The sequence below is a fragment of the Sminthopsis crassicaudata genome, chromosome 5 (genome assembly GCF_048593235.1).
Source record: "Sminthopsis crassicaudata isolate SCR6 chromosome 5, ASM4859323v1, whole genome shotgun sequence".
NCBI lineage: Eukaryota > Metazoa > Chordata > Mammalia > Dasyuromorphia > Dasyuridae > Sminthopsis > Sminthopsis crassicaudata.
The window spans coordinates 199,771,875-199,799,562 of record NC_133621.1 but is presented as its reverse complement, the minus strand read 5'-3'; the positions used below and the strand labels follow the sequence as shown (position 1 = coordinate 199,799,562).

General features: G+C 34.5%; 1 protein-coding gene across 1 annotated transcript in view; it reads right to left on the bottom strand.

Annotated features, from left to right (window-relative positions):
- The window catches only part of NET1 (neuroepithelial cell transforming 1), a 75,909-nt gene that overhangs the window by 22,598 nt on the left and 25,623 nt on the right, over nucleotides 1-27,688 (bottom strand). The gene's annotated exons all lie outside the window — the stretch shown is intronic.

The following is a 27,688-nucleotide window of genomic DNA, read 5'->3' as shown; positions in this document are numbered from 1 at the left end:
GGTAATTCTGATTCCCTGAATGTGAAAGTCCTTATTTAGCCACTGTAGAAGAAAGAGGCAGTCCCTCCACAGAGGCTTCTGAGTGGACAGATTTTATATGATTTCCCTGGTGTATTTCTAAGGGAAGGAAGAGTTTTGGCATTTGGCTAGGGAATATTGTATGGATGGTGGTCAGGGAAAAGCACTGGCAGCAAATTAGATCCTGGGACTGATTATATACCAGAGGCTTAATGAGTTCTTAGCCATTTTGTTACAGATGATGCTGATAAAGATTAGTTGACTCTGCCAGAAGTATCATCATCTGTGCTAAAGCTCTGATATTACTGGTGCTGTTTTGGTGCTTTCTGGATGTTTTTTTAAAATACAATTTTTCTTCTTTTTCTTTATGGTGATTCTTGCAGGAGAGGGAAGTGCTATGATCTTTTTTTCTTCTTAGTACTACCTATACCAGGAGGATTGTCTAGTTAAAAACCTTAAAAGCATTCAAATGGTGGAAGATTTTTTTTTTTTTTTTTACATAATAGTGTGATATATGAAGATCAATTCCTTCTTTTCTCTTCCAGCGTGGATTAGGTTCTATTTACCCTAAGTGGTCACAAAGCCATGATTTTATTGGAACAAGTTTCAAATCTATGCCTTTCTTTTTCTTTTGTTTGCTTTTTTATGTTTTTTTTTTTTTTTTTTTAATGATAATTGGGGTTAAATGATTTGCCCAGCTAGGCAAGTGTCAGCTAGGAAGTGTTAAGTGTCTGAGATCACATTTGAACTCAGGTCGTCCTGACTTCAGGGCTGGTGCTCAATCCATTACATCAACTAGCTGCCCCTTGATGCCTTTCTTAAGAAAGTATCCTGGTGACTTCTGGCTTTGTTGATGTGGTTTCCTGATCACCTGAGGGACAGCCACCTACATTCTACAGACTTAGGTGGATTCTTGATGATACCATGAGTCACCACACCCAGAGATGACCAGAAACATTTTTACATGGAGATGCTCCCCCCAACCTAAGTACTGCTGCATATCCTAGTTATGTTAGGGCTAAGTAAACCTTTTGTTAACTGTTCAATGACCTAGGATGACCTCATTTTGTTCCTAGATTGAATGTTAACCCACAGGGTACTGTTGTCAAATCAATCCTTATAGTTCATTACATATTAATTGTCTTCTTCCCCAACACACACATACACACAGACACCTCTGAGGAATATCATTCAATATCATTGTTTGTGAATTCTGTCTTACCTTTCTTGAGCCCCAACTCCCACATTTATTTTCCTATTAAGCTACCTCAGGCCAAGTACTGTGTGAGGCCAAGGTAGCTGGAAAGGAAAGAGTAACATCTGATTCCTCCTCCTAGCATTGGACTGATACTTTGGAGCAGAAGAGTCAAACTTGTCCACAACAGTTCAGAATATATCAGGAACCAGATTAAAATATTATTGGAAAATATTATAAATAAAAATACAATAGAACATATATAATGTTAATATGTGATTTTCTAAGTGAATATATCCTTTCCTGCCTTACTGTGGTAGAAGAGATGAATAATTTAATAAATCTATATAAACTGTGCCATACAAGGTCATCCAAGACGGACAGATCATAGTAGAGAGTTCAGATGAAAGGTAATCCACTAGAGAAGGAAATGGTAAACCTTTTTTTTTTTTTTTTTTTTTGCCAAGAAAATTCCACAGACAGTATTAAAAGATAAAAAGACATGATATCTAAAGGTAAACCCCTCAGATCAGGAGTCCAACACATTACTGGGGGAGGAGTAAAAGCCAACTACAACTATAGAAAGAATAATGCAGTTTGGCCAAAGCCAAAGGAAAACTTAGCTGTGGGTGTGTCTGGTGATGAAAGAAAAGTGAAGTGGGCTGTGAAAATCAACATTTCATAGGATCCATGAACCAAGCAAGGTAAGTTGGATATGGTAAAGTAGTATTCGAGAAATATTAAACATTTACATCTTGGACATGAATAAATTTAAATGGATGGGAATGGATGAATTTAATTCAAGCAATTATTTATTACATATGTTACTGTGGATAAGAATCTCTTATAAGAAATGAAGCAGCCATTATAGTGAACAAAATAATGAAAAAAGCACTACCGGGTTATAATCTCAAAATAACAAAATGATATTTGTTCCAGTCAGAGGCAAACCATTTAACATCAAAGTAATACAAGTCTATGCTCTGACCACTGATATTGAAAAAGCCAAAAATTGCTCAATTCTATGAAGATTTACATCATCTAGCAGAAACATCCCCAATAAACAAACTGTCACATTCAACATAAAGGATTGGAATGCTAAAATAAGAAATTAAAAAATAATTGGAATAACAGAGAACCTTGGCCTTGAAGTAAAAAATGAAACAGGTCATTGCAAACTCTTTTTTTTTTTTTTAATAGTTTTTTTTTTATTTTTTCAAATATAAAGATAATTTTCAACATTCACCTTTGCAAAACCTTGTGCTCCAAATTTTTCTCCCTTCCACCCCTTCCCAGACAAGCAATATAATTAAATTAAACATGTGCAATTCTTCTAAACACATTTCCATATTCATCATGCTGAACAAGAAAAATCAGATAAAAAAGTAAAAGAAAAGGATGAGGAAAAAAAAAAAAAAGCAAACAACCAACAACAAAAAAGGTGAAAATACTATGTCTGATGCACATTCAGTTTCCATAGTCCTCTCTTTGGATATGGATGGCTCCATCCCAAATCTATTGGAATTGCTTTGAATCACCTCACTGTTGAAAAGAGCCAAGTCCATCACAGTTGATTATCACATAATCTTGTTGCTGTGTACAATGTTCTTTTGGTTCTACTTACTTCACTTAGCATCACATATAAATCTTTCCAGGCTTTTCTGAAATCAGCCTGCTCATCATTTCTTATAAAACAATAATATTCCATTACATTCATATACCATGACTTATTCAATCATTCCCCAATGAGAGGCATCCACTCAATTTCCAGTTCCTTGCTGCTACAAAAAGGGCTGTTACAAATATTTTTGCACATATAGAGTCCTTTCCCCTTTTTTAGAATTCTTTGAGATTAAGATCTAGTAGAGATATTGCTGGATCAAAGGGTATGCACAGTTTGATAGCCTTTGGGGTATAGTTCCAAATTGTTCTCCAGAAATGGTTGGATCAATTCACAACTCCATCAACAATGCATTAGTGTTCCACTTTTCCCACATCCCCATCAACATTTATCATTATCTTTTCCTGTCATTTTAGTCAAGAGAGATATAAAATTGTACTCAGAGTTGTCTTAATTTGCATTTCTCTATAATTAGAAATGCTTTAATTTCATCACCTGAAAATTGTCCATATCCTTTAACAATTTATCAATTGGGGGATGGCTTGTATTCTTATAAATTTCAATCAATTCTCTATATATTTTAAAATTGAGGCCTTTATCAGAAACAGAGTGTAAAATTTTTCCCCCAACTCTCTGCTTCCTCTCTAATCTTGGCTGCATTGATATTGTTTGACAAAACCTTTTTAATTTAATCAAAATTGTCCATTTTGCATTTCATAATGTTCTCTAGTTTTTCTTTCACCATAAATTCCTTCCGTCTCCACAGATCTGAGAGGTAAACTATTTCTTGTTCTCCTAATTTAGAGTAGTGGACAGTATTGAAATCAGCCAAATGTAGCCAAAGGTGGAAAAGCTCTATACAGTCAATTAAAAAATTCAAAATTCAATTCAAAAGCCAGAATTTAAGGATACTGGGAGAAATACCTACAATTTCAGATATGCAGGAGATGCCATTTTGCTGGCAGAAAGTAATGAAAAATTAAGAAGCCTTTTGATGAGAGTGGAAGAGAAGAGTGCAAAAGCTGATTTGAAGCTCAACATTAAAAAAAAAAAAAAAAAAAGATTATGGCAAGTGATCCTATCACTTCCTGGAAAATAGAAGGATAAGAACTGGAAGCAATGTTAGAATCTCTATTCTTGGGCTCAAAGATCATTCAGATGGCAGCTGCAGTCATGAAATTAAAAGATTCTTGTTTCTTGGAAGGAAAGCTATGGCAAATCTCTATAGCACACTATAAAGCAGAGACATCATCTTACTATCTATATGGTCTTAAAGCTATGCTTTTTCCAGTAGTCATGTATAACTGAGAGTTGGACTGATAAGAAAAGCTGAACACTGCAAAATCACTGCTGCCAAATTTTGGTACTTAGAGAAGACTTTTGCAAGTCCCTCAGAAATCAAGTAGATCAAATCAATCAATAATTGAAAAAAGTTAATTCAGACTATTTATTTTAAAGGGCGGCTAGATGGTACAATGGATTAAGTACAGCGCTTGGAACCAGACTCATCTTCACTTCAAATTCAATCTCAGACAAGTCATTTAACCCTATTTACCCTCGTTTGCTCATCTGTAAAATAAGCTAGAGAAGAAAATGGCAAACCATTTCAGTATCTTTGTCAAGAAAACTCCAACATGGGGTTATGAAGAGTCAGATATATCTAAAATAATGCAACAGCAACAACATTCATTAGAAGAGCAAATGCTGAAGCTGAAATACTGTGACCACATAAGTATGGCTGAACTCAGTGAAGCCTAGGACTCATTGGAAAAGATCCTGAAGTTGAGAAAGAATGAAGGCAAAGAAAAAAAAAAAAGGGGGGGGGAGGAATAGTAGAGAATGAGATAGATGATGTCAGGAAACAATGAATATGAGCTTGGACAGACTTTAGGAGATACTATGGGGCCTAGTGTGCTATGAGTCATGGAGTCTGGAAGAGTTGGACATAGCTGAACGAGAAAACGAATACATAGCCTACAGGGATCCTTATGTACAATTCAGTGACCCATTTCTGTCTGAGTTTGACATCACTGCTCTGGAGCATGTTCCAGGTCTCCAATCTATATCACGATTTTTATTTTTATACCATCTTTAGGTCCCAATATGAGTTAAACAGGCTTCTATGAGATTGCCAGGGAACTGAATCACTTAGGTAATAACAAATGAAGAACTTTCTTATGACTACCCCATAATTATTCCCATTTTATAACAAAGACATCAAGAGAAGCAAAGACTCAAAGAAGGCAGTGACTTATTAAATCATACCTATTAATTGGTAGTTTTAAGCATCTATGATGCACTAAACATTGGTGACAGTCTATCATAGGAGACATGCAAACATAAAAGTACATAATGAGAGGGGCACTAGCAAACTGGGGAAGACCAGGAGAGATCTCATGGAATTGGAGCATTTGTGCTGAACTTTAAGTAATCAAGGGATTCTAAGAAGTGGAAAGGAGCAGATTCCAGACATGAAGTATACTTGTGCAAAGGCACAAGAAAGGAAATGGATTGTCTTCTCTGAGGAGGCCACTTTGGCTGGGCTATGAAGTGTATCAAAGAGCTGTAAGTAGGAGCCAGGTTTTAAAGATCAGAGAAGTATTTTATTTTTGATTCTGGAGGCAACAGGGAGCCATTTGAGTTTACTGAAGAGCCAAGGTGACGTGATCAGACCTGCATTTTGGAGTGTGGAGAGGCTTCAGGCATACTGACCCACCAGCAGGCTACTGGGATAAGGTGCTAAGGGCCTATACTAGAGTAGCAGAGGAAAAAAAAGGGGTATATTTAAGAGATATGGCAAAAATGAAATTGGTCAATCTTGGGAACAGATTAGATATGAGGGTGAGAAATAGTGGGGAATCCAGGATGATCCTAGATTGTGAGTCTGAAGAACTGAGTGGATTACCTTCTACAATAATAGGGAAGGTAGAAGGAAGAAAGTTTAGGAAGGAAGATGAGTTCAATTTTGGACATCCACTTGAATTTAAGATGTGTGTTGGATATCCAGTTTGAGATGAAAAGTCAGAAGTGATTGGGGCAGAAAAGGTAGCTTTAAGCCATGAACAAAGAGACGGTAATTAAATCCATGGGAGCTGATGAAATCATAGAATTAAATAATTTATAGGGAAAAGAGAGTATTCAGAATAGAATCTTGAAGGAACACCTATAGCTAGAAGTTGTGATCTAAATCAATCAACAAGTATTTATTTATTAATTACCTATTATATGCCAGGGGATATAAAGACAAAAATGAAAAAGTTCTTACTCCCAAGAAGTTTTCATTCTATTGGAGAAGACAGATATCTAAGTAAGTCGATATACGATACACACAAAATCAAGACAAAATCATATTAGGAAGCACCATGAGGGAGAAATAGATCAAGAAAAGGTGGAGCTTTTAAATTTTTGTCAGTACTCCCAGTGCCTAACACATAGTAGGGTTGACAAATACTTAATGATTGTTTATTAATGCTTCCAGTTTTAATTTCTATGATATCCTTAGTGAGATTATTTCAAAGGGAAGGGGCAAACCTAATAGAACCCACCACAAAATGCAAAATCAGCTGAGAGTCTTTCCTGGATGACATCCCCACAACTCCACTATTACATTCTCCATTACATCACTATTCCAAGAGATCTTCCTATAACCCAAGATATTTTCTTTAAAAATAAGATATGCCTACATAAAATTCTTGATCTTATAAAGAATGATAAAGCTGCTAGGGCAACCCTAGTTTCTAACAACAAAGTTTTGCAAGTCACAGACAAACTTGGCTCTTACTTACAGTGAAGAACTCTCCTTTGCTCCCCACCAAATATTGAATAATTCATTCATTTGTAAATCACTGCACATGTAGTTCTGAACCCCACCTAGTGTCTTATAGGTCTACCCAACTTCATTACTAAAAAAATTGTATGTTATAGACTTGTCTCTTTTCAACAGTGAGGTGATTCAGGCCAATTCCGATAAACAGGTGATGAAGTGAGCCAGGTACATCCAGAAAGAGTACTATGGGGACTGAATGTGGGTCACAACATGGTATTTTTCATCTTTTTGTTTGTTTTTTTGTTTTCTTACTTTTTCCCCCTTTTTGATCTGGTTTTTCTTGTGCAGCATGATAAATGTGTAAATATGTATAGAAGAATTGTACATATTTAACATATATTGGATTGCTTGCTGTCTAAAGAAGGGGAGGAAAGGAAGGGAGAGAAATTTGGAACACAAGATTTGTAAGGATGAATGTTGAGGACACGTATTTTGAAATGAGAAATTACATGGTGATAGCACTGGACACTGTCTTCAACATCTGTAGCGAGCTGTCGTCTCCAGAAGCTGCCGGATCACACTCTCTGGGAAGAGATCTGCTGTGTCTTCTACTCAAATCTCTCAGACTGATTCTTCTTCCTGTAACGAACCGTTGTCTCCAGGCAGTTGCTGTTAACTCTTGTCCAGAGAAGTGACTTCCCTTCCTGCAGAGAGCCCCGTCAAGCCTGATGCAATACAGAGTCTTCTCCTTGAATCCTGGCTCTGAATCTCCTCCAGCTCTTATCCTTCTCCAGGCCAATCTCACTTTCCAGGCCCACTGTTCTCTCTTTTATTCTCCCAGAGAATGGGCGTGGGATAATGCAAGGGCTTCTGGGAAGAACCACCTCAGCCAATGAGCCTGCTCCTTCCATCAAGTCAACCTGAGTTCTCACCTTGTAATTGTCCAACCTGAATTCTCACCTTGTCACTATCCAGACAACCCGAGTTCTCACTTAGTAATCCTAACATCTCCCCCTTTCTTTTGATTTAGAACATAGGACAGTCATGACCTTGAAACATAAATCCATCAATATGGGAAGTATTACAGATAATTACATAAATGACCTTGAAACATAAATCCATCAATATGGGAAGTATTACAGATAATTGCATAAATTACATAAGCACATAGTAACATAGTAACGTAACACATGCTAGAAGTATATAACATAATCATAAATTGAAAATTTATAAATGTCCATAAGTCCATTGTCCATTAGTCTCATCTTGTGTGAGGAAGTCCAATGATTCCTGCTGGTTTTAAAGTTCTTTAACAGTCTTCTTATTATCCATGCTCTTTCAGTGTCAGATGTTTCTTAGATCTTCTCCTTTATTTTGAGGTCTTTCTCTTTTTCTGTCTCTCTCTGATGGACAAGGCAAATACGACTTGTTGGCACCCATCTGATTCCTTCTCCTGTTGAAGAAATACAAGCAAACCCTCTCTCCCAGGCAGTTAACCTATCTAATTACCTTCTATTTACCACTTTCTAAATCTCTTCTCATCATCTGGCAATTACATTGGAATTGTTTGCACTGGACACAGCCCTGTTGGTTTAAAAGGCCTGTATTCTCCCCAAGTGTAATCCATTTTTGCAATCTGATTGCCTTTGGGCTGACTTATCAGATAATCCCTTTCTGCCATGTGATTGCTTTTCTGCTGGTTGATTAAATCAGAGTCCTGGCCTTCTAAAGGTTCTTTGGGTGTAACATCAGCTGCCATCATGCCCCAAGTCTTTTTTGCCTGGGGCCCTGGACCTGGGCCCCTCATCCCATTTCCCTGAATTATTCTACACTCTGATGCCCAATGGAATCCTCTGTTGCATTTTGGACATGGGGTTTTAGGTCTTCTTTCACCCTGTCTTATCACTGTATCTTCATACCTACACTGAGCTCTTAGATGCCCAATTTTTCCACATTGAAAACATCGCCGAGTTTCTCTAGAAGTCCCTTGCCAGGAGGGACCCTGCCTTTCCACATTCATCATTGTCCGGGTGTAAAAAGCATTTGTTCCCACTGTAGCACAGCATCTTATGATCTCCTCTAAAGGAGCATCTTTGTCTAATCCCCATATAATTCTTTTGCAAATCTCATTGGCATTTTCCTTAGCCAGATGTCTGGTCATTATTTCTGTAGCTGAATTTTCTCCAATAGTTCTTTTGACAGCAGTTTGCAAACGTCCCACAAAATCTGCAAAAGGTTCATTGGGACCTCGCTGTATTTTAGTGAAAGCCTCTCCACGATCTTTCTGTCCAGGAAGGACACCCCAAGCTTTTATTGCAGCCTTAGCAATTTGTTCATATATTGTCATGGTATAATTAATCTGTTCCGAATTCTCTCCATACTGACCTTCACCAGCTAAGTGCTCAAAAGTGAATTGTGTGTTAACTCCTATTTCCAAATTGCATCTGACTTGAATTTTACATAATTCATGAAATTACGCAAGCCATAATAAATTTTCTCCAGGTTCCAGACATGTCCTTGCTATGGATTTCCAATCATTCGGGGTTAGGACTTCATAAGACAAACCATCTAGTAACATTTTGACATAAGCTGATGTAGCCCCATAAAGGGTACAACCTTTTTTCAAATCCTTAATTTTATTCAAATCTAAAGGTGCATATCTTCTTTTTTTACCTACAGAGTCAATCTCTTCAATCACAGGATATGCATGTATAAAATCACTTATATCCTGTCCTTCTCTCTTAGCTTTAACCAATGCTTTTTCTAATCTTGTCATAGGCTTAGGCTGCTTCACAGGCAATTCTGTTTGTGTTTCTGCCTCTTCCCCTCTTTCTTCCTCCATCTCTGAAGGTGGGGTTGATGTGGGCCTGTCAAAAATCTGTTCTCTAGGCAGGGTTGAAGCTTCTTCAAGAGAATCATACCATAATTCCTCATTTAAATCCTCTTGGTCTAGGGAAAGATCTTGATCTTTCCTTTTTTCCTCACACTTCCTCCTCTGTTCATTTTTAGAACTTTTCCTTCTCCTACAACTTGCTTGATAGTTTAAGGCTAATTGAACTATGTTGTAGATATAAAATACTTCTGCAGAAATTGAACGAGGCCCATATTTTGCTTGAAATTCCTTCATTTCATATCCCACTAGCTTCCATTTATCTACATCTATCTTTTCTTCCTCTAAGAACCAAGGGGATGTGTATCTTAATGCAGCCAAGAATTTAGCAATCTGTACCCAGGTTACAAGTAAACTCTGCTCCTCAATTATCTTGATTATACTCTTTATAGTACCACTCCTGAATGGGGGTGGAGCTGAGGTTGCTTCTGGGGCTGGGGTTGAGTCGGCTGAGGTCCAGGGATTGAATTTAGCTAACATGTGCCCCATTTCAGCTATAAGAGATTCCTGGTTTAGCCCTTAACAAGTTAAGTTCCTTATTTATCTATTAGCACGCTCACTTAATCTTTAACAAAGTTTCCTCGTTACTCACGGTTCTGGGTCAGAGAGACTGAGATCTAGATCGGAAGCTTTTCCACTGGAATCAGGACCGTGTCTGTCCCTGTTCGGGCGCCAAATTGCAAAGGTCTGGTCTAGCTCCTCTTGTCAGGATAAGCAAAAGTCCTTGCCCCACGTGTGGACGCCAATTTTAGCGAGCTGTCGTCTCTAGAAGCTGCCGGATCACTCTCTGGGAAGAGATCTGCTGTGTCTTCTACTCAAATCTCTCAGACTGATTCTTCTTCCTGTAACGAACCATTGTCTCCAGGCAGTTGCTGTTAACTCTTGTCCAGAGAAGTGACTTCCCTTCCTGCAGAGAGCCCCGTCAAGCCTGATGCAATACAGAGTCTTCTCCTTGAATCCTGGCTCTGAATCTCCTCCAGCTCTTATCCTTCTCCAGGCCAATCTCACTTTCCAGGCCCACTGTTCTCTCTTTTATTCTCCCAGAGAATGGGCATGGGATAATGCAAGGGCTTCTGGGAAGAACCACCTCAGCCAATGAGCCTGCTCCTTCCATCAAGTCAACCTGAGTTCTCACCTTGTGATTGTCCAACCTGAATTCTCACCTTGTCACTATCCAGACAACCCGAGTTCTCACTTAGTAATCCTAACAAACATCTTTGAGTCTCACTGTCTTCTATCAGTGAAAGGTTTAGCGGTGACATGTAAGACCCCTTCTAGCTCCAGCTTTGCATTTTGTAGAACCTGACATGCCAAATCCTATTTTCATTTGTGAGGATATGATTTAAGGTTCACAAAGGACCTGGCTTTAAAGTCCAATTTATTTCTTTCATTAAACTGTCTCTAATCACTCCAACCCACATCATACCCTAAGACTCTTATAATAGAAGTCACATATCCCAATTTGGCACATAACCTTCTACTATTTACTGTACATATTACCCTAACCAGGGTCATAATGGAAAAGATGCTAGGTCTAGGCCCAACTTCTGACTCAATTTATGCTCACTCTACTTCTCTGGGTTTTTTTTTTTTGTTTTTGTTTTTGTTTTCCTTTGTAAAACTGGGGGAGGGGAGAGGAATCGGATTAGAAAAGATCAAAGATTCCTCTTTTTTTATACTTTATTTCTTTTATTATTGATTTGTTTTCCCTTTATTTTCTAAGATGATTTAAAAGTCTATATGTATGATTCAACCTATTATGGAAGGAGGTATAAAATAGTAGATAAAAGGCTGACTTTAGAGTAAGAAAAAGGTTGGGTTCAGTTCTACCTATCACATACTAGTTGTGTAACCATGAGTGAATTACTTAAAACTCAGAGGCACCAGAAAACTAAGAATATAAAGTATGGGCAAAATGACACACACATCAATATAAGGAATTTCCATATCAGGGTCTCTCCACAGCATTTATATCAGAGATCTTGACCAAATGATACTATGCCATTTCACACTGATCACATGTCATTAGTATTTGTCAATGTTTTGCAAGAAAACACCAATATAAAGTTATTAGCAAGATGCAAATTTGACATTAGACAATAATATGGACTATTTGTTTCCTATAGAATTGTTTCATGTAACAATGTTTTGTTAGAATTGAATAACCACATTAGCAGGAATAAACCTGAACCATCTTATTTTATTATTAATTGATTTGTGTATTATCTCCAGAACTAGACTATGAGTACTTTGAAGACAGTAAGTACAATGAAGGAATCATCCCTCCTTTATTCTTGATGTTTATTAAACTTGGACTTGCCTGTTTATTATCTTAGGTGCTTATATAAAGAAGAGTGAGAAAACCTATTCAACTGGTGAAAAAAAGGACTGAAAAATTTTGTAAAGAGTCAAAAATAAACTTATTTTAAGGTTATTCAAACAGTATTTTCCAGAAAAATGACAATTATAAGACCCATAAAAATAAATGACTGATTTTTAATTAAGAAACTACTATATATCTGGCACTGAAGGAAAAGGAAATTTTTTTTTTTTTTATAATAATCACAAGATACATACATTAGCTGTGTGCTCTTGGGCAAGTAATTAAGCTCTATTTGCTTCAGCTTCCTCACTTAGACGACAATGATATCCCTGGGGAAGCCTATATTTAGTAGTTAGACACTAGAAATTAAAGGACATTTCATAGGGGTAGGCGTCTAAAACAGAGTCAAAAAGTGCTGTACTTAGTAAGCTGAATATCAAGAAAATAGAAATTATATCTTAAAATCTTTTTACTTATTTCATTAAATATTTCCTAATGACATGTATGCAAAAAATTAACAACCAAATTTTAAAATTAAGAGTTCCAAATTCCCTTCCTCCCTCCTTCTTGAAAAGGCAAATAATTTAATTTATATATGAAATCATGTAAAAAACATTTCCACATTAGCTATGTTTCAAAAGGAAAACAAGCAAAAAAAAAAACAAACTTTAAAAAGTATGTTTCAATCTTCATTCAGAGCTCACCATTTCTTCTATATTTTGTTGCATGATTACATATGTATAACCTATGTCAAGTTGCTTATCATTTTAAGGATGGGATAAAAGGAGAAGAGATGATTTATATAACTCAAAAATTTTAAAAATGGGATATTAACATAGAGAAAAAAATAAAATATCATTCAGAATATATCACCTCTGCAAGGAAACAGCATTTTTCATGATGGATCCTGTGGATATCTTGGATGACTGTCTTAATCAGAGTAGCTAAGTCTTTCACAGTTGCTCAATGTATAAATCTGAAATCATTCTGCTGGATATTTAAGGCATTGTAACATTTCATCACAATAATATATTACTTCTTGTCCAGCCATTCCTTAACTGACAGGCATCTCCTTAAATTTCAATTCTTGGACACCACAAAAAAGAGCTGCTATAATTATTTCTGTACAAATAGGCACTTTTTCCTTTTCTTTCATCTCTTTGTATTGGTATTGCTGGGTAAAAGGTTTTATGGCCCTTTGGACATAGTTCCAAATAGTTTTTCAGAATGAACTAGTTCACTATTCCACAATGCAATAGTATCCCAAATTTCCTGTATCAACTTTAGTATTAGTCATTTTCCTTTTTTGTCCTGTTAGTCAATCTGATAAGTGTAGGGTGGTACCTCAGAGTAGTTTTAATTTGCATTTCTATAATTAGTAAAGATTTAGAGTATTTCTTTTCATGTAACTATGGACAGCTCAAAACTGCCTATTCATATCCTTTGACCATTTGTTAATTGAGGAACAGCTCTAATTTTATAAATTTGGTTCAGTTCCTTATATGAGAAACAAGATCTTTCACAAAAAAACCTGTTGCAAATTCTTCCTCTCTTCCTCCCCTCCCCCCACCGGTTTTCTGTTTTCCTTCTAATTTTGTCTGTTAGTTTTGTTTATATACGTTTTTTGATTTCATGTATTAAAATTATCTATTTCTCTTCCTGTTAAAACCTGCCTCTGTCTCTTGTTTGGTCATAAACTCTTCCCTTACCCATAGTTCTGACAGGTACATTTTCCTATGCTCTTCTAATTTATTTATGCCTAAATCATATATGTATTTAGACTTTACTTTGGTATACATGGTGAGTTGTTGGTCCATGCCTACTTTCTGCCAAACTGTTTCTCTTAGCAATTTTTAAAATCAACTGTTTATTTAAAAAACTCTTAGATCTTAGGATTAATCAAACATTAAATGACTATGGTAATCTACTACTATGTATTGTATACTGAAAATGATTACTTTCTACTTATATAATAACCCATTATTAATTAGGATCCAGGCTTCTTATTTCCTGTTTTAGGGCCAAGTCCCTGTAGATCAATCAGCCAGTCTCTGAGGAACATGGCTGATTGATGAGATTGTCCTATTCTTTGGAAAACATGTGCTTCTCCACTTTGGGCAGAAACCCACTATGTTTAGAATATAAATCTAATCTAATCTAGTTAAATCCTTGCTTTTAGGGAATAAGCCCATGGCTTCACTGGAGTTTAGGGTGATACTGCTCATGAAAATAAAACCAATCAGAATTATAAGTGTCTATGGAGTCTTCTATCCACACTGCTGGAGGCAACAGAGTCTCATGATCAATTAGACTCTCAGCTAGAAGAGTGGAAGATTTTAGGCTGCCTCCTCCTTTAAATACCCACCAATCAAGGTTGATTTTTCCTGGCAGGAGCAGTTTCTTTCAAAAAAGAAAAAAAAAAAGTTTAAGGCATTCAGTGTCTCCACAGGCATTTTTGGTCACTAAGAGAAATCAATGACCATCAACTTACCTAGCCTAATTAATAAATTATTAATTACCCAGAAATTTCTCAGGATCTTCACTCAACACAGTACCTTGTCTATTTCAGTGATTCACCAGTATGATTGTTTTGCTGATTACTGCTTTGTAATATAGTTTGAAATTTGGTGAAACTGGGCTGCTTTTTTTTTTTTTTTTCCTTCATTGATCCCTTTGATATTCTTGTTCTTTTGTTCTCAGAGCAGATTTAAAAAATTTTTTTTCTAGCTCTATAAACTTTTTGGTGGTTTAACTGGTAAAATTATCATTTTTATTACTTTGGCTGAAGTAGTTCAAACCTCTTATTTTAACTGTGGATATGTTTCAAATGTGTTTCTTAGAAACAACACATTGTAGGATTCTGGTTTCTAATCTACTATGCAATCAGCTTCTATTTTATGGGTGTGTTAATCCCATTGGTATCCATAGCTATGATATCTAACTGCATTTCCCTCCATCCAATTTTTCTTCTATTTATCCTTCTTTTTTTATCCAGTCTCTCCTCTTAGGTCTGTTTGGTTTCTGACCACTGCCTTTTTCTATTGCTCTCCCTTTTATCACCTCCTCCTGGATCCTATCCTCTTCCCCTCCTAATTCCCTGTTGGGGAATACAGATTTCTATTATCAGTTGAATATACAGATGTTTCCTTTTTTGAACCATTTTGGCTTAAGTGAGGTTCAAACAACCCCCCCATGTTTACCTCCATTGTAAAACCTTTATGTATCTTTTTTTATCTGAGATAATTTCCCCCATTTCCCCTCTCCCTTTCCCCTTCTTCCAAGGTATCCCTTTCTTGCTTATCCATTAAAAATAAAACAAAACATCCTAACATAACTGACTTAATTTCACACCCTCTTTCTATGTAGAATTCTTCTAACTGCCCTAATAATAAAATTCTTACAAGATACATGTATCATCTTCCCATATAGAAAAGTAAACAGTTTAGCCTCATTGAGTGTCTTATTTCTCTTTCATGTTTACCTTTTTATGCTTGAGCCTTATATTTAAAAGTCTTTTTTTTTTAATTCAGCTCAAGTCTTTTCAAAAGAAATGCTTGAAAGTCCTCTATTTCAGTAAATATCCATTTTTTTCTTTCTCAAAGGATTATATTTAGTTTTGCTGGGTAGGCTATTCTTTGCTATAATCCCAACTCTTGTCTTCCAGAATATCATATCCCAAGCCCTCCACTTCTTCATTGGGGTAGCTACTAAATCTTGTGTGATTCCAAATATAGCTCCACATTACTTGAATAGTTTCTTTCTAGCTACTTGAATTTTCTCATTATCCTAGAAGCCCTGGAATTTGACTACAATAATCCTGGGATTTTTCATTTTGGGATCCCTTTCAAGTGATGATCAGTGGATTCTTTCAATTTCTATTTTATCCTCTGGTCCTTGGATATTGAGGGGGCTTATTTATTAAAATATGATGTTTAATTTCTATCTCTGATCTTATGATCAGATCAAATAATCCAGTAATTCTTAAATTAACTATCCTGGAGATATCTTCCCCCCCCCCCAGGTCAATTATTTTTCAAATGAGATTTTTCACATTTTCTTCTATTTTTTGTTTTTCTGACTTTGTTTTTTGATCATGTAATCATTAGCTTTCTAATCTAAATCTAAATTTTAATGAATAATTTTCTTTACTGAGCTTTTGTACCTCCTTTCTCATTTGACTAATTCTGCTTTTAAAGAAATTATCTGTCAGTAAAGGTTTGTACTTTTTTCCCCTATGTGGACAATTTTGTTTTTTAAGGTGTTATTTTTTTCCAGTATTTTTTGTGTCTCTTTTATTGCTGAATCATTTCAGTCACATTTGACTTTTCATAACCCTATTTGGGGTTTTCTTGGCAACAAGTGGAGTTCTTTGCTATTTGTTTCTCCAGCTCTTTTTACAGAGAAATCAAAGCAAACAGGGTAAAGTGACTTTCCCAAGGTCACATAGCTAGTAAACATCTGAGGCCAGATTTAAACTCATAAAGATGAGTCTTCCTGACTTTAGGCTCATCACTTAATCCACTATGTGAGAATTGGATATTGAGAGAATGCCCAAGAATGCTATCAATTGGGGATGGTTGAAGGAGTTGTGATATATGAAGGTAAGGGAATATCATTATATAAGAAATGAGCAGGGGGAAATCAGAAAAACCTGGAAAGACTTATATGAACTGAAACAAAGTGAAATGAGCAGAACAAGGAAAACATTATGCATAGTAAAAGCAACACTATGTGATGATAAACTAGAAATGGCTTAGTTCTTCTCAGCAACACCCAAAAGACTCATGATGGAAAATTCTATTCACATTCAGAAAAAAGAACTATGGAGTCTGAATACAGATTCAAGTATACTTTTCTCACTTTTTCTTTTTTTTTGGTAGTTCTTTTCTTTTGGCTTGTTTCTTCTTTCACAATATGATTAATATGGAAATGTTTCACCTGATTACATATATATATATATATATATATATATATAATGCATCAAATTGCTTAGTCTTAGGAAGGGGGAGAGAAAGAAAAGGAGTGAAAATATGTAACTCAAAACTTTATAAAAAATGAATGTTAAAAATTGTCTTTACTTGCAATTGAAAAATAAAAAAAAACCTCTCCAAAAAATAAATAAATAAAAAGGAAAAAAGATTATTGAACTACATAGTCTTATACCTATGCAAATGGCATGTTAAACAGCACTATTTATCTTGTCAATTATGAGTCATCTTCTTGGTCTCCCTGTCTTGTGTCTCACCACTTCAATCCAATTGCCCTTACCATAAGTCTGATCATATCACTCCCTCTTCAACCAACTCAAATGGCTTCCTGTTGCTTACAGGACAATTATATATATATATACACACACATACATATATATATATGCTCTTTTCTTTCCTTTGTCTCAAAAAGTCTGATCATATCACTCCCTCTTCAACCAACTCAAATGGCTTCCTGTTGCTTACAGGACAATTATATATATATATACACACACATACATATATATATATGCTCTTTTCTTTCCTTTGTCTCAAAAAATTACTTTCTTCTACTCAAATGTTAGTGTCCTAACTACTTTGAACTACTTTGTATATATTTGTAGTAACTTCACATTTGTTACACAATTTTTTTATTTATATATGCTTGTCAAACTTCTTGTAAGTTTAAATTATTTAATTCTTCTTGTTTTTCCAGTAGCCAACACAGTGCTTGGCATATGGTTAACTGCTTAATAAATACTTGACTAAATGATAACTCCCAGATAGAAGGGCTCATATCAAACCTCTATTTTAGCCAACAAATTCAAACAAAATCCCTTAAGTTATCTTATTACCTCCTCTATGTACATTCCTTTTTCTATCATTTCACATCACTACTCCATATAATTTTCCCTTATGATGAAAAAATCCTAACAAATATATAAAACCATCTCTTTCAGTGACCATGTCTAAAAAGAGTTTTATACATTTTTTTCCTGGTCATTTCCCCCATTAATCTGCCATAAGGATTTGTTTTAGTCATTTCTTTTTTAGGACCTTCACTGATTTTTTTCCACTAATCAGAACTGTTTGTCACCTCTTAACTCTTTCCACATAAAGGAATCTAATAATAGTCTTGGTCAACTAATCTCATTTGCTTTTGCTTTTATTATAAAAGGAAATAATAATCCAATTAGAATTTGGGGATATGTAAAAAATTGACTTACCTTAAAACAATGGACTGTATCTTTTAAATGATTATTTATATATTTTGTTCTTCCCCTTTCCCCTAGTTTTTCATACCCAGAAAGCCATCTCTGATGAAGAAAGAAGTGGGTGGGAGAAGCAGTTTAGTAAAACTAATCAATGTGTATATAGAATCTTGTCAATATATGAAATGTTTCATACTCATAATCCAAAAAGGGAGGAAGGTATATTTATGTATCTATTCTTATGGGCCAAATTTCCTAATTAAAATTATGTAGATTTAAATTTCATCTTTTATTGTATTATTTCCAATGACAATGATAGTCATCATGAACATTATTTTTACCATCAGTTCATCTAAATATTGTTATGCTTTTTGGACTTCAAATTCAGCATTTCTTACAATGTGGTGATAATATAAAACAGTAATGATACATAATTTATCCATTCCCTAATCATTGTGCATTTGTTTTAATGTGTTGCTATGAATATTTTGGAGCTTTGTTTCTGTTTTTTTAACTTTGTTGGGGTTTATGCCCTGTTACAGGCCAGAACTCTGAAACAAAGATTCTTACTAGGTGTCAAGTCATAGAATTGATAAATACAATGGTTATCTAGTTTAGCATGGTGCTTAACAGTTCTCTAGTTCAGTACATGTACTTAGTATTTAATATAGTTCTACAAGATTCACACTTATGATAATGTAATTATAAGAGAGCATATAAGTTGGGAGCCTCAGCCAGAGTCCGAGCCAGAGAAGACAAAAGACTGGAGGAAGGAGCTCAAGCTCTCGGAGCCATAGAGAGAGCTTCATTCCATCTTTGATCAGGCTCCTTGTGGCTCTCTGGGGGACTCATACTCAGAGCCAGATTCATTCACTCCATCTCATAACATTGTGGTGGCAGGCTCTCCTCCTTCATTTCTCCACTGAGACAAAGGCCTGTTAGAGCCAGAGACAGACTCAGTAGGGCTTAGAGAGAGATTCAGAAGGAACGCAGAGACACATTCATTCCATCGTCCACCTTTGTGGTGGCTGGAGGCTGAAAGAGCACAAGCCCTCGGACTCAGAGAGATTCATTCCATCTTCATCAGCCTCATGATGGCTGGCCTGTCTTCCTGCTTCCCACCACTGAGACCAAGGCCGGTTTGAAAGGTTCCAGAAAGCTGTCCCGGGGCCCCAGGCAAGGAAACTAGATTGTGAAGGAGATAATAAAAGATTTTGCACTTTAACATCTGGCTATTCTTGTGGTGATTACTGAACTGAAAGGAAGGCTGCTCTGAGACCTCCAGAACACCAAACAAGAACACTACTTAAGAATATGATTCTCAGTTCAAACATTTTAGTTGTAAAAAAGAAAAAAAAAGACAATTTCAAATTGCTTTTGAGAATGGAAAGCTCCATTTACGATCTACTTTTTTGTAGCCTCCCCAACATTGCCTATTTTTATCATTTTTCTATCATTCTGTTGTTCTTTTATTGAATGTGAAATGAAATTTCCAGGTTGTTTTACTTTTCATTTCTCTTATTTGGTTGTTAATTGAGATTGTTTGTTTACAAGATTATATGATGATCAACTATGATGGACTTGACTCTTTTCAACAATAAGATGATTCAGGAAAATTCCAATAAAATTGTGATAAACAGGCCATTTGCCTCCAGAGAGGGGACTATGAGGACTGAATGTGGATCACAGCATAGTACTTTCACTTTTCTGTTGTTGTTTGCTTGCTTGTTTTTTCTTTCATTTTTCCTCTTTTGATCTGATTTTTCTTTTGCAGCATGATAAAAGTGGAAATATATTTAGGAAAATTGCACATGTTTAACCTATAGTGGATTATTTGCTATTTAGGGAAGAGGGGGAGGGAGGGAGAAAAACTTGGAACATAGGATTTTGCAAGAGTGAGTGTTGAAAATTATCTTTACATGTATTTTGAAAAATAAAAAGCTATTTTTCTTCAGAGAGAGAGAGACAGAGACAGAGAGAGAAAAAAAGAGAGAGAGAGAGAAAGAGAAAGAATTGTTTGTTTATATTCTTTGACCACTAAACCATTGGAGATCAGCTCTCAGTCTTATATTCTATTCTATGTATAGCTTAGATATCAGACTCTTACTAGAAATAGCTTTTCAAGATATTAATTGCCCCAACTCCCATCCTCACTTTCCTTCTTTTTCTAGATGTGCTGATTTTCGAAGAGCAATACTTTAAATGTACTACCTAGCATTAAAAAAAAAAAAAAAAAAAGATGAAATCACTTTCCCTAAATATTCAGGAAAAGAAGCGTTACATGGTAAAACTTGCATCTTAGAACTTTTATTTCAAAAAGCAAAAGACCTGGGATTGTATCCAAGAATAGCTTATTCATCAAAGTTAAGCAGAATCATGAATAAAAAAAAAATAGATATTTTATTAACTGAAAGACTTTGAAGTATTTGTAACAAAAAGAATAAGAACTCAATGGAAAATCAACATCAGGAGAAATATAAGGAAATAATTAAAGACTAATTTAAAGATTAACAAGGGACTGATTAAGATCAAACTGTTTACTTAAAATATATGAGTATGTTAATAATAGTAATTATTAGGTATTAATAGCAATAATCTTAAAACTCATTAGGGAAGTAGTTTGAAAGAAAGGCTGGAGCTCAGTTGAGTATGACGACGAGGTAATCCTAAAAACAAAACTGGGTATGAAAAAATGAAAAAAATTATTTCATGAAAATGGGGAATGAAAGGAAGAGCCAATACAGAGGAAACAATACATCTGAAGAGGTTTAGAAGTCTTCTAAACTTCTAGAGAGATGAAGAAACTGAGGGAATTTGTAGGGAAGGGACTTTTAGAAGAGCACATAGGTTAAGATTAAGAAGGCAGGATGAATAGATAATAGGTAGGGAGGGACTTTTAGAGGATAGGTAAAATAAAGATAAAGGGTAAAAGGTAAAGGCAAGAGAAAAGATATAGTTAGGCTTAAAAGATACAGGATAGGCTTAAAAGAGAGAATTTGAAGAAAAGAGTGAGTAAAAATAACTGGGTATAGACACATTTACCAAGATAAAGTCAAAATGGATATATGAACTAGATATAAAAGAGATTTTACATAAAAATTAGATGATTATAGAACATATTATTTATCAGTCTTATGCACAAAAGAAAAAATTATGAATAAACAAGAGATAGAGAGCAATTAAGTATAAAATGGAAAATTTTGATTACATGAAATTAAAAAGTTTTTATGCAAATAAAACAAATGTAGCCAAAATCAAAAGGAAAGCAGAAAATTTTTTTTTGGGGGGGAGGTTCTATCATAAAAAGTTGTCATATCTAAAAAAAAGTAAAATCTATAAGAATACAAGTCATTCCCAACAGATAAATGACCCAAAGATATAAACAGACAATTTTCTGATGAAGAAACTGAAATATTTATAGACATATGAAAAAATGCTCTAAATTATTACTGATTAGAGAAATACAAATTAAAACAAGCTTGAGATATCATTTTATACTTATCAGATAGGCTTAAATGATACAAAGAGAAAGTAACCAATGTTATCGGGGATATGAAAAACTTGGAAGATTAATTCATTGTTGGTGGAATTGTGAAATGACCCAATCATTTCAGAGTACAATCTGGAATTGTGTCCAAAGAGTTATTAAACAAACAATATCCTTTGACTCAGTAATACCATTACTTGGGACATTTTCAAAGATAATTAGGGAAAATGTTCCAAATATATGTTCTAAAATGTGTGGTAGTAAAGAACTGGATGCTCATCAATTAGGGAATGACTTAACAAATAGCTGGATATGATTTTTATGGAATACTATTGTGTTATAAGAAATAATGAGCTCAATGATTTTAGAAAAAATATGGAAGGAAGGGCTGGCATAAAAATAATTCAATGTGAAATGAGCAGAATCAAGAGAACATTGTATGTAACAATAATATAATTTTAAGAACAAATTTGAACAAATACATTAATTTGAATATTATAAATACTCTAATTAGCTAAAGGGCATATGAAAAAAGATACTATCTGTATCCAGAGAAAGAACTGATAAATAGAAATATATATAGAATAAAATAATTTTACATAAAATACATGTGTATATATACACATATACATACACACATATTTACACAAACACATACACATGCTTTTATTTTAATCTAATGATAGCCAATTCTACAGGTGGGAGGGAAGGAAAAAGAAATTTAAATAATTTTGTTGTTATTTGAAAGCAAAAGCAAATTGTGCATAGTAGATTTGCAATTTCGTGTGCAACCATCTTTTTATTATACCATGTGATGGCGATGCTTTTCTTATTTCATAAATTAAAAATGCTATCAAGTATTAGGGTTTATAAGAAAGCCAGGCTGACAACTGACAAACACAGATGAAGAACTTTGGTCAAAAAAACAACCTGACTCAGTATTTCTTAATGTATCATTTTACTTCCTGAAGGTAAACATTATCCTTTGTGTTTTCTTTAAGATAATAATGGCAATAAGGACACACCTTGAGAAAGACAAACATTATGTTCTTTTTAAAATGAATCATTTAAAACCCAATAAAATAGTAAAGGTGGATTTACAACTGAGTATAATAAAACTTTAGCTAAGAAAAAAATGAAACATGATTAGTTCAATGATGATTTATAACACAAAATGGCCACTTAAGAGGAATATTAAGTTACAATAAAATAAATGTTTAATTTCTTGTTATATAGTTTCTAAATAATACACAAAAATAGATCATGTTTCATTGTTTACTCAAAAGTCAATATTTTTCTTACATGTTATTTCAGCATAATAATTACTCAATATGTTTACGTTATTATAGTTAAGACTGAAAACTGCAAACTGTTTTCACTCTTTTGGCTTTTAAACAATTCCAATAGGTAGGTAGTATAGTGGATAGGGTGTCTGAAAGAGAGTCAGGAAGACCAAGTCAAAATCTAGCCCTCAGGTCTTGAAGAGTTGGACACAACTGAAAATGACTGAACAATTATAATAACACATTTTTTCCTTTCGCTACTGGAGGTACCTTTTCCTGTCTTGCCTCTCTTCTTCAACCCTTAGGGAGTCAGAGGAAGAATTTGGCCTGGAGATGAACTTTCTTTTATGTGTTATCTCCTTCAGAGTAAGAGTTTTTAAGAGCATGACTTGTCCCTCTCTGTTTATATATTGTTGAGTCATTTCACTCTTGTCTGACTTTTCATGACCCCACATTGTTTATCTTGGCAGAAAAACTGGAGTGAACTTTTTCAGTTCATTTTATATATGAGAAAACAGGGTTAAGTGACTTGACCAGGATCACAGGGCTAATAAGTGTCTGAGGGCAAATTTGAACTGAAGAAGATGAATTTTCCTGATTTTTAGGCCAGGCATTCTATCAACTGTGCCATCTAGCTGCTTTTTTTATTTCTATCTATATATATCTCCTCTTTTTAATTACCTTCCTCTCTTCATTTTCTTCCTTTATTTCCTCCCTTCCTTCTCTTCTTTCCAGTGTATAGAGTGATGAGCCTGCTGTTTGGAATATCTTGTCCCTGGCTACAGATTCTAAACTGTTCTATACTTCTATTTCCTAATCTGTGAAATGGTAGGAGTTAAATTTAATGGCCTCTAAGGTTTCCTACAGCTCTAAAACTTATTATTTTATATGTGTGAAATTCCAAATAGAGTTCCACATGCAAACAAAATCACAGATCCTTTACTCCCGTATTTTTTCTTTTCTTTTTTTTTTTTTTTAATGGAATTCAAAATTTTGTAAAATGAATGGTAACAATGGTTTTGACATGTAATAAAATAGTATTAAAAATAAATACTATTAAAAGAAAAAGTAATTCTATATTATTTGATGTCAAAATTTTTGATTCACCAGTTGCAATACTATAATAATATAAAATATATTAAAGGATGAATTATCACTGTAGGAACAAGGATTTCAGTTCTTCAAATGTAATAGGCCAAAAATTGCAAACAAGCCCACGAATAACAATGCTGACTCATATAGAACAGAATTAATTACTGCATTGAAGAGTAACTTTACCCTAAGAACAGATTAACAATTCTGGAAAAAAAAAAAAAATCAACTAGTTTTAGCTAAGTCTGAAAAGATTCGTCTTTGCATGTGGGCATTGAGCTTACAATGAAAAATAACAAATTAGGTAACCTGATTTATGTGTTTTTTCCACAAAAGGCTTTCATGAAATATTTTTAAAAGTTTTTTTGTTTTTGCTCTAAGCAGAACTGTAATTTCATCAATGTAGAATCTCTACTTGAAAAGCAGAATTGTCCAGATGGAAAAAGACAGAAATTCACTGAAGAGATGAGTTCCTTAAAGAGGAATGGCCAAGCGCAAAAGGAGGTACAAAAGTTCACAGAAGAAAATCATTCTTTAAAAATTAGATTGGGGGGGGAGGGGAATGAGGACAGCTAGTTGGTATAGTAGATAGAGCACCAGCCCTTAAGTCAGGAGGACCTGAGTTCAAATTTGGCTTTAGACCCTTAAAACTTCCTAGCTGTGTGACCCTGGGCACCGATTGCCTCAGCAAAAAACAACCACCAAAAAACCCCAATAAAATCAAAAATGAAAAAAAAAAGAAAAAAAAAAAAAGACAATTGGCTTCTGTCTCCTTTACTAACTTAAAGCCTTAGAGTTGATTAGGGCACTGAAAATTTAGATGACTTCTCTAGAATCACAATGGTCAGTTATGTCAGAGGCAAGAGTTTAATCCTAATTTTTCTGACTCTAAAGACTAACTCTCTTTCCATTAGGGCAGGTTTACTTTCCAGGTTTACCTTCCATTAGGGCAAGTTTATTCTTACAACTAAAATAGTGCTATAAAAATTTCCAGATCTGTCTCTGTCTGTCTTTACAAACACACACACACACACACACACACTCACTCTTAAAATTTTATCACATAGTTATAATATGAAAAATGAAAAAGAGATCTGAAAAATTACTCCAAACCCATAAGGGTATAAAGATAAAAATCATATTTTTTTTTCAATTAATATATTATTTTTTCCAATTACACGATAAAAATAATTTTAAACATTTTTTTTTTTAATTTTTAGTCCCAAATTTCCTCTCTCCCCCTCTGTCTTGCCCCTGCCCCACTGGGAATGAAAGCATAAAAGTTGATAAAGTAAAAAATATGCTTTAATCTGTATTCAGACTCAATTAATTCTTTCTTTGGAGATGGATAACATTTTCCCTCAAAAGTGTTTCAGAATTGTATTGGAGCATACTGCTGAGAATAACTAAGTCACAGTTGATCATGCAGTATTGCTGTTATTATGTACAGTGCTCTCCAGGTTCTGCTCATTTCACTTTACTTCAGTTCATATAAGTTTTTCCAGGTTTTTCTGAAAATCCTGCTTATTATTCCATTAATACCACCACTAAACGAGCTGCCACCTTTTTCCTTTTTGTTTATATCTCTGGTATACAAACCTAGAAGTGGTATTGCTTGGCAAAAATTATGTATGATTTTGTAGCCCTATGGATATAGTTCCAAATTGCTCTACAGAACAGTTGAATCAGTATACATATTCAGCCAACAATGCATGTGTCTTAATTTTCCCATATTTCCTCCAACATTTGTAATTTTCCTTTTCTGTCAAAATAGACAATCTAACAGGAATAGGGTAGTACTTCAGAGTTATTTTAATTTGTGCTTTTCATCAATATCATCAATAGTGATTTAGAACATTTCTAATGATTATATAGTTATGATTACTTTGTCTGAAAACTGCCCATTCATATCCTTTGACTATTTATATATAATTGTATTTTATTTATTTTTTTGCTGAGGCAATTGGGGTTAAGTGACTTGCCCAGGGTGACACAGCTAGAAAGTGTTTAAGTATCTGAGGCCAGATTTGAACTCAAGTCATCCTGACTTCAGGGCTAGTGCTCTATCCACTATACCAACTAACTGCCTCCCTTTGACCATTTATAAACTGAAAAATGGCTCCTACTTTTATAAATTTAACTTAGTTCTCTATATATTTAAGAAATGAGACTTTTATCAAACTTTTTTTCCAGTTATACTAACGTATTTCCTTCCATACTATCTCCTCCATTTATTCTACTCTCTCTCCTTTCACTTTGTCCATTCTTAAAAATGTTTTGTTTCTGATTTTGACCTCTCTTAATCTGCTTTCCTTTCTATGAACAACCACTCTTGCCTTCTCCCCACCCCCAACCCAACTTCTGTCTCCTTTCCCACCTACTTTCCTGTATGGTATGATATATTTCTGTACCCAAGAGAGGGTATGTGTTATCACTCTTTGAGCCAATTCTTATGAGAATAAGGGTTACGTGCACCCTGGTCTCCATCCCTCCCATTTTCTCTACTGCAAAAGTTCTTTCATGTATCTTTTATGTCAGATTCTACTTCTCCCTTTCTACTTTTCTCAGGATATCCCCCTTCCTCACCACTTAATTTTTTTTTTGATAATCATTCCATCATATTCAACTCATACCTGTATCCCCTGTCTAGGTATATATTCTAATTGCCCTACATCAGTTTTTAGAAGTAACAATTACCATTTTCCCCATGTAGGAATGTAAATATTGAATCCCTTATGATTCTTCTCCCACTTACCTTTTCAGACTTCTCTTGAGTCTTGTATTTGAAAGTCTAATGTTCTATTTAGCTCTAGTTTTTTCATCAAGTAGAGTTAAAAATCCTCTTATTTTAATGAATATCCATTTTCACCCTCTTGCCCCAAAGAATTATACTTAAGTTTTGCTGGGCAGGTTATTCTTGATTGTAATTCTAGCTCTTTTGCTCCTAGAATATTATATTGTAAGTGCTTTGATCCTCTAATTAAAAACTTCCATATTTTGTGTTATCCTGACTGTGGCTTTACAATATTTGAACTGTTTCTTTCTGGATGCTTATATTTTCTCCTTGACCTGAGAGCTCTAAAATTTAGCTATATCAAAGTTTTAATTTTGGGATCTCCTTCAGGAGGTGATTAGTAGATTTTTCAATTTTTGTTTTAGCCTCTGGTTCTAGAATATCAGGGCAGATGTCCTTGATAATTTATTGAAAGTTAATGCCTAAGCTCTTTTTTTTTTTTTTTTTTTTTGGTCATGGCTTTCAGGTAGTCCCATAATTCTTTCTTCTTCTTCTTCTTTTTTTTTTTTAATTATAACTTTTTATTGACAGAACATATGCCTGGGTAATTTTTTACAACATTATCCCTTACACTCACTTCTGTTCCGACTTTTCCCTTCCCTCTCTCTATCCCCTCCCCTAGATGGCAAGTATAGTTCCATAATTCTTAAGTTATCTATCTTTAATCTATTTTCTAGATCAGTTATTTTTCCAATGAGATAGTTCATACTGTCTTCTACTTTTTTCATTCTTTTAATTTTATTGTTTTTTGATGTCTCATGAAATCATTAGCATCCCCTGGCCCAATTTTCATTTTTAAGGAACGCTTTTCTTCTGTATGCTTTTGTACTTCCTTTCCCATGTGGTCAATCCTCTTTAAGGAGTTCCATCTTTTCAGTAAATTTTTGTCTTTTTCTATCTGGACAATTCTGTTTTTTCAAGGCATTATAGTCTTCCTAGGATTTCTGTGCCTCTTTTCTTTTACGATTTGGCCTACCCTGTTTTTTAAGGTGTTGTTTCTCCATTCTTTTGTGTGTATGTATGTGTCTCCTTTACCAAAAT